Below are 7,361 nucleotides of genomic sequence, written 5' to 3'. Positions count from 1 at the left end.
CCGAGTCTATTTGCACTCCCATGCTCTTTCGTCTCTGAACTTCACTGGCCTTTCTTGGGCTTCTGCTTCTCCATTTCTATTTCAGAGTGAAACATGTGTTGGATTTTTATTACAGTGGCGCTGAGTCTGTTCACCTGTTAGAGAAGAATTCAAGTATTTATAACCCTGGCTGTTCCTACTCCAAGCTGGCTTATTTCCATTTAGTATCATCTTCCCTTGTGTCTCCCCATAACCCGGCAGAGCTTTTGCCGGCTTTTGTTAGATCCGTTCCTCTTGGTTTGCTTCTGTTGTAAACACTGATCTGTCTGCTTCGCTGTTATGCAAAAACTGTGAGTTCTCCCTCCCAGGCGCTAAAAACAGATCCCGGTACTAGATCTGGGACCTGCTGGTCTGACCTCAGTGGCTTTCCCTGTCACCCCATGTCTCTCCCTTTCTAATCTTTAAAAAAAAAAAATTACATCTACGTATTCTCATTCTTGTCCGTCCAACCTGCAATTTACTCCCTGAGAAATGTCAATAAGAATTTCTACACATGAGCCTGAGACACACCCACACACTACTTTAAAGCTCAGAAGGCTCACTTTCACCAAGCACAGTCCCCCTGTGATGCCTAGGTGTCCCCAACCTTTTCCCAGGCTATGCCATCACCTGCCTTATTTTGTTGACTGATTTCTCTTTTTTAATAGAAACATTCGGGCTGGCAAGATGGCTCAGCAGGTAAGAGCACTGACTGCTCTTCCAAAGGTCCTGAGTTCAAATCCCAGCAACCAGAACCACATAGTGGCTTACAACCATCTGTAATGAGATCTGACTCCCTCTTCTGCTGTGTGTCTGAAGACAGTGACAGTGTACTTATTTATAATAATAAATAAATCTTTAAAAAAGAAGAAGAAAAGCCGGGCGTGGTGGCGCACGCCTTTAATCCCAGCACTTGGGAGGCAGAGGCAGGCGGATTTCTGAGTTTGAGGTCAGCCTGGTCTACAAGGTGAGTGCCAGGACAGCCAAGGCTACACAGAGAAACCCTGTCTCGAAAAACCAAAAAAAAAAAAAAAAAAAGAAGAAGAAGAAAAAAGAAACATTTTATAAAATTTGGAGGTAGTGCTTCCATATATGTCTGCATTGAATAGTATTTAAATTAGGTTAAACATGCCTACGTCCTCAAATGTCTGTCTGCGGCTGTGTGATCTTCAGTAAGTACCCCAATCTCTCTGAGCTGGTATTTTCCCACCTGTAAATTGGTGCTGGGGACTCCTTTTCCTCATAAGAATATGGGCATATTGTTTCGGCTTGATGACAGCCTTCCCCACCTCACTGAGGCTTTCTCTAGTTGTCTAGGTAATCTGGAAGGTGTGTGTGTGTGTGTGTGTGTGTGTGTGTGTGTGTGTGTTTTCCAGAGCTGAGGACCGAACCCAGGGCCTTGCACTTGCTAGGCAAACGCTCTACCACTGAGCTAAATCCCCAACCCCGTGTGTGTGTGTGTGTGTGTGTGTGTGTGTGTGTGTGTGTGTGTGTTTGCTCGCGTGTTGCAAGGGGAGGTATTGTCAGCCTCCTGTTCATTCAACGAGGCTCCCTCCCCAACCCCTGGTGATGGTCCCAGTTGCTGGGGTGCTCCATCTGTGCAGATAGACCTAATCTCCTTACCTCCTCCACTGTGCACATTGCTACTGTCTGCACTGGTAGTGGAGGGAGCTGCCTGTGCTTGTGCTCTGTGCATTCCACTGTCCTGGAAGCCACTTCCACTGTCTCAAAGGTGCCTTTGAAGAGATCCTGCTGGGGCCACATCATGGAGAATTCCTGACTTTGGACTGTACTCCTGACTCAACTCTGAACATGTTGTGTGTATATTATATATGCATCTGTGTTTGTGTATATGTCAGTGTATGCATATGCCTGGATACATGTGCATTTTATGTGAGCATATACATGAGCACAGTGACTGCATGCATACATTTGTATTGATGTATGTACACACATGCATTCACATTTGTGTGTACCTGTATGTGTGTTTCCTGTGTACATGTGTGTGCCTTTCTGCATATGTGTGCCTTCATGTGTGAGCTCTGTGTACATGAGTGTGTTCATTCTCTGTTCATAGGTGTGGATCCTCTGTGCATGGGTGGGTAACTTCTATGCATGTGTGTGTGCTCTCTACATGTGTTTATTGACTATCCACGTGTGTGCTCTCTACATATGGATGTGTCTCTATTAATGTGTGTGTGTACTCTGCATGTGTGTGCCATCTATTTGTGTGTGCCCCATGTACACAAGTGTGTATCCTCTATGCATATGTGTGTGCTGTTTGTGTGTGTATGCTTTTTGTGCATGTGTTTGCTCTCTTTGCATGTATGTATACTATGTTCATGTGTGTGTGCACTCTGTACATGGATATGACATCTATAAACGTGTGGGTACCCTCTATGCATATGTGTGCACTCTCTGTTTATGTGTATATGTTTTCTGTACATAATCTGTTCTCTCTGCATGTGTGAATACTCTGTATGTCTATGTGTGCTGTACACATGTGTGTGTGTTCATTCTCTATACATGTGTGCATTCTCTGTACATAACACGTTCTCTGTGAGTGTGTGTATGTATTCTCTGTGCATGTGTGTCTCTGGTTCTGATAGAGGCTTCTGCATGGTGTTGCTGTTTAAAGTCAGCCCTTCTTCCACTCTTCCTTCTCTGTATGGCCAAAGCCTTTGTTCTAGATTCACCTGGTAATGTGTACCCCTTAAAAAGAAAACAAATTTAGACCTGTAAACCACACTGATTAGCTGAATGCATGGTCTGCCTTTTCTCATTCCTATCCAGTGGGTAAAAGTGTATAGAGCCCTACATGGTTTGGATGGTGATTGGCCAAAGGAACCAGTAACGTATTTTGAAGGAGTTGAGTGAGATTTAGGTTTGGCATTCTCAGTCCCTTACAGCCTCTGTGTCAGAATTCCAGTGGTCTCTGTGGATGGATGAAGCAGGGCCAGGATGAGCCAGGATTCGCCCCTAGAATGAAACCTGGGTTTTGAGTTGCCAGGAGCCATTAGGAACCATGGTCTTTAATCCGGGTTCCACACAGTGACAGGGAACCCAGGACCCACTTCTGGGCCTCTCTCCAGGCCCCATTGTTCCCTCTGCCCTGCTGGGCTCCATCCTGTGGAGCAGGAGGCATACAGGGAAAGGGAGCAGAAGCTCTGGGTAAATAATGCAGAGAAAGCTGCTGATTGGCTTCGGGAGGCGGACACTTTGTCTACATAAATGGCAATCGCATCCTCTGTGTCTTTTAACTGTCACCAAGGAGAGAGAGAGAGCAAGAGAGCGAATAGAGAGGAGGCGACTCCAGCTGCCTGTGAGTACATCTCTTTGTCTACATGGCTCAGGGTCAGACCCCAGCACCCACTGCTGGTAGACAACGACCCTGGGGCTGGAGTGGGCGTCTGTGGTTGATTTTGGTCATGATGTCTTTCTAAGGATAGAGATACTGCTGGTTGAGAAGGCTAAGCATCCAACATGCACAGGTAACAGGGCTGCTAAGGGAACGTCCTGAGAAATTTGGTACCAGTCTCTGCCTGTCTGTTTTGAATCATTTCTATAGGAGTGCAGCATAGAATTGGGAACTTCTGATGGCTTTTTAACCCTTGCTATTTGAACTATTGTGGCAACATAACAAAGTGAGTGGACTGGCTTTCAGGAGACTCCTGCAACTGTGAGATAGAAAGCAAGAGGCAGCTTTGGGGCTGCAGAGCTAGGTGTGCCTTTACAGGTGAGGGATGACTAACAGCATCCTCTGACATATTGTAGTAATCTCATTCCTAAAGGGCTGGGCACACAATGGATGTTTAGGATCTGGGAGCTCTGTTATAAACAAGCAAGGCAGCTACAAGTAGAAAGGTGCACTCTGCCCTCCGCATCCTCTTAGCTCTAGTTTCCAAGGTAACTTTAGTCAAGTGACCTGGGTTTTCCTCTTAGTTGTTTTTTTTTTTTTTTTTTTTCTTCTTCCTCTTCTTCTTCAAAGACTTCCAGTTCAGTTCCTTGTACACAATTTCTTGTTAGGAAACACTATGTTTCTCCTCCAAAACAGGATCAAAGTAAAGGTGACAATCTCAGGAAAGCTGGCCTCCTTTAGAACTTTGAGGGGTGCCAGAGAGGAACAGACTTTGCTCTGGCTCACCCCAAGCGCAGTCGGAGCCTGCAGTATCCTAGATCAGTGTATCCCAGGACAATGAAGAACTAGCAGGGACAGGGAATCTGAATGTCTGCAGAGAAATAAGACCTTGTCATCTCTGACAGCATCCTTTTCTTTTCCCTGGACACATGGTGTGTGGGCCTCCACACATGGATTGTACTAATAAGATAAGGAAATTTACATTCTCCTTTAAAACTTCACATAGCCAAAGAAATGTCCAGGGATCTAATTCTGTTTGTTTTCCTCTCTTGGGGCTGTTGATTATCATGAAGACTTCCCCCTGAACTTTTGCAAACTCATCTTCTGTCTGGCGTTAAGTTTGAGAAAGTGTCCAGGAAATGATTGCTCATTGGTATTTTAGAACAATCTTAAGGTTGTTTTCTTGTTTCTAGGCATTCTGGCAGGAAGGCCCTCAGGAGACACAGATGTACCTCATAGGCAAGTAGAGCAGGTTTATAGGGAAAGTTAAAATCCCATTGACTGAGTGGCATGAGGTGGTAAGGAAGTAGGCTTGCCTTTCTGCTGGGATAGGCCCATGTATACATACCCCTTTTGATATATGTAAGCGTATGCAAGCCAACTGTTGCTTCCTGTCTACTCTCTTCCTTCTGAAGAGGGCTCTGCTCTGCAAAGCTGATGTGCAAATGGAGGGAACAGAGGACAGCAGGCTAGCCCAGCCTGTTCCCATGGAGATGCACCTAAGGTAGTAGGCAGCATGGTGTCTTAGTCCTCCTCCTGAAGCTACTCTTCTGTCCTCCTGTGAGTTAGGGGTGGCAGAAACCTAGTGGCAAAGGCTGGACCACTGCAACTGTACTTGGGGTTGCAGCTAACATCTCCATCAGTCCTGGCAGGAGAGCTGTTGAGGTCCACCTGTGCCTCTCAGGCTACAGAGACAGGGTGGGATACCCAGGTCAAGGGCTGATTGCGAAGAGGCTGGCTTCAGAAGGAGAGAAGACTGTGCCCATCCACACTTGCTGGCTCTGTGACTTGGGTTATCTGTAATAATAATCCTTACCTCACCTTACACGGTTATTGAGTACTAAGTAAGATACTGTGAATACCATGTGCTTAACAGAAGGTTAGGAAATACCTATTTGTTTGGTTTCTTGGACAATATAATGTGACAACCAAATGTCAATGTATTCTCAGAACTGAATGTGGAAGAGTCTGAAATACAGGGTTCTTAGCAACACAGTGACAGACCAGCAACTGTGCTGACGAATTGAGAAGTCAGTGTTTACCATTGACCTCATTCTTGAGAGAAAATTGAGACTATCAGAAGCGGGTACCAAAGGGCACCAAATAAACCCACAGTGCCAGGTGTCAGTGTTTGCAAAGACAATAAACCAATATGAGACTATTACGGAGAGGCAGTCACTAGAACACAGACTGAGGGGTCTCTAGCCTACAGGAAAGGCAAGTGAACTGTGAGACTTGGTAAATTATTGGCTATGTTTTTGCAGATAGGCATATGGAGAAAGTCAAATACAAACAGAAAAAAAAAAAGAAAGCGATCTCTCAGTCCCAAATGTTATCTTTTTTTCTTTTAAAGTCACAAATGTTATGATTTTTTTTTCTAGTTTTCTATAGCTTGGGTCACAGCATGGTGATATGATTAGAAATAGTATTTCCCCAGGAGAACAGAGCTGAAAATCATTACTTAAACTCTATACACTTTCAGCCAAGAAAATATTTAGATGTATCATGGTTACAAAAGAGGAAATAGGAAGGAATCAGTGACCCCTTTCTCATCTGCAGAAGGGCAAGGGTAGGGAGAACTGGTACACTGTGAGCATCCTGAGCATCATTACAGTTCTGTGTGGAGTGTGGAATTGTGGGTATCTCACAGGTTGGAAATGGAGTTCAAAGGACTGTGGTTTCTATACTTCCAAGCTCATATGTCCCATTTTACCACAGGACATAGTGGTTATAGGAAGTGAGACCTTGTGGGTGCTTGGGTCTGGAAGACGGGAATGAGGTGAGCCCTCGTTCCTTTCTCCATGAACACTGCAAGAAGCCAATAGTGTGAGCCTGGGATAGGCACCCTGCCTGAAAGCAAATGTGATTTCAGAATCCTAGCCCCTGCAACTTTATAAAACCATTGTTTGTGGGGTGTAAGCCACCTGGTTTGCCATGTCTTCTGCAGTGGCACAAATGGACTAATGTGAAAGACTGGCTATGGTTACATCTCAACAAGTGCTGTCTAGGCTTCTTGTTTTCCTTCGTAATGAACATGGCCTCTTACCAACTAATGTGCCTCTGAAGCCGGTATATTATATGCCCTGGGAGGCATTTGGGCATCATGACTGTGCCTGAGGCTCAGGGGATGATCAGACCCCAAGTTCTGATGCCGCTTTAGGACACTTTTCTAGCAGTTGTCAGGCAATGGGCATTTGCAACATCTGTTAAGATGCTCAGAGCTCATGTTAGTTCAGGGGTAGTAGGAGCCAGAGCCTGAATTCAACTAAAACGGGACCTTGCTAACAGGGTATTCTGGTTCGGTGGAGTGGTTCAGTTATACTGTTATTGACAGGTGACAAGACATCTAGTGGAAGGTCCTTAGGTCATTGGGATATCCCTGAGAAGGAGACCATGGGACCCTGATCTCTCTTTTCTCTTTCTTTCCTGCCTGACCAGTGGCCAGAAACACATGCCACCCAAAGATAAACCCAAATCAGATATGAGCATAGACTTGAGCTCTGAGTGCTGTCTCCATATTCCCTGGCTCTGACTTTTAGAAGATCTGTGGTTAGTGCAGGCTACTTCTCAAGACTGAAAAGGAAATGGTGGGTGGTTACAGAACGGTGGCAGGCTTTCCACTCGAAAGGGAAGCTTTCGAGCCATAGGGCAGAAATGCAAGCAAGATCGTGTGAGGGAGTGGCCTCTACAGCCAGAAAAAAAAAAAAAAAAAAAAACCTTGTGCTGCTGCTGCTGCTGCTGCTGCTGCTGCTGCTGCTGCTGCTGCTGCTCAGTGAATTTTCCCCCTTACTTAAAACACTAAAACACCCAAATTTGTGTCTGGTGTAGAGCAGACTAGTCTGTGGTTTGTAAACATGGGAAGTGGAAGCAGGAAGAATAGGAGTACAAGACCATTCTGAGCCTCAATCTAGCCTGGGATGCAGGAGGCAAAGCAGAGAGAGAAAAGGGGAGCAACAGGAAGGGGAGGGGAGGGGAGGGGAAGGGA

The 7,361-nt window shown here is 45.5% G+C and overlaps 1 protein-coding gene across 2 annotated transcripts in view; it reads left to right on the top strand.

The window, feature by feature from the left end:
• The window catches only part of Ddc (dopa decarboxylase), an 83,878-nt gene that overhangs the window by 4,545 nt on the left and 71,972 nt on the right, over nucleotides 1–7,361 (top strand). Inside the window, exon 1 of one of the 2 annotated variants that reach the window (XM_029483720.1) lies at nucleotides 3,265–3,340. The exons of the other annotated variant lie outside the window; for it this stretch is intronic. The gene's annotated coding sequence lies outside the window, so the exon portion shown is untranslated. Of the gene's footprint in view, nucleotides 1–3,264; nucleotides 3,341–7,361 lie in introns of those variants that run through there. 2 annotated transcript variants of the gene reach the window in all.

Source organism: Mus caroli, chromosome 11, assembly GCF_900094665.2.
Source record: "Mus caroli chromosome 11, CAROLI_EIJ_v1.1, whole genome shotgun sequence".
Classification (NCBI taxonomy): domain Eukaryota; kingdom Metazoa; phylum Chordata; class Mammalia; order Rodentia; family Muridae; genus Mus; species Mus caroli.
Note: the sequence above shows the minus strand (reverse complement) of the source record. Positions and strands in the feature narration are given on the sequence as shown.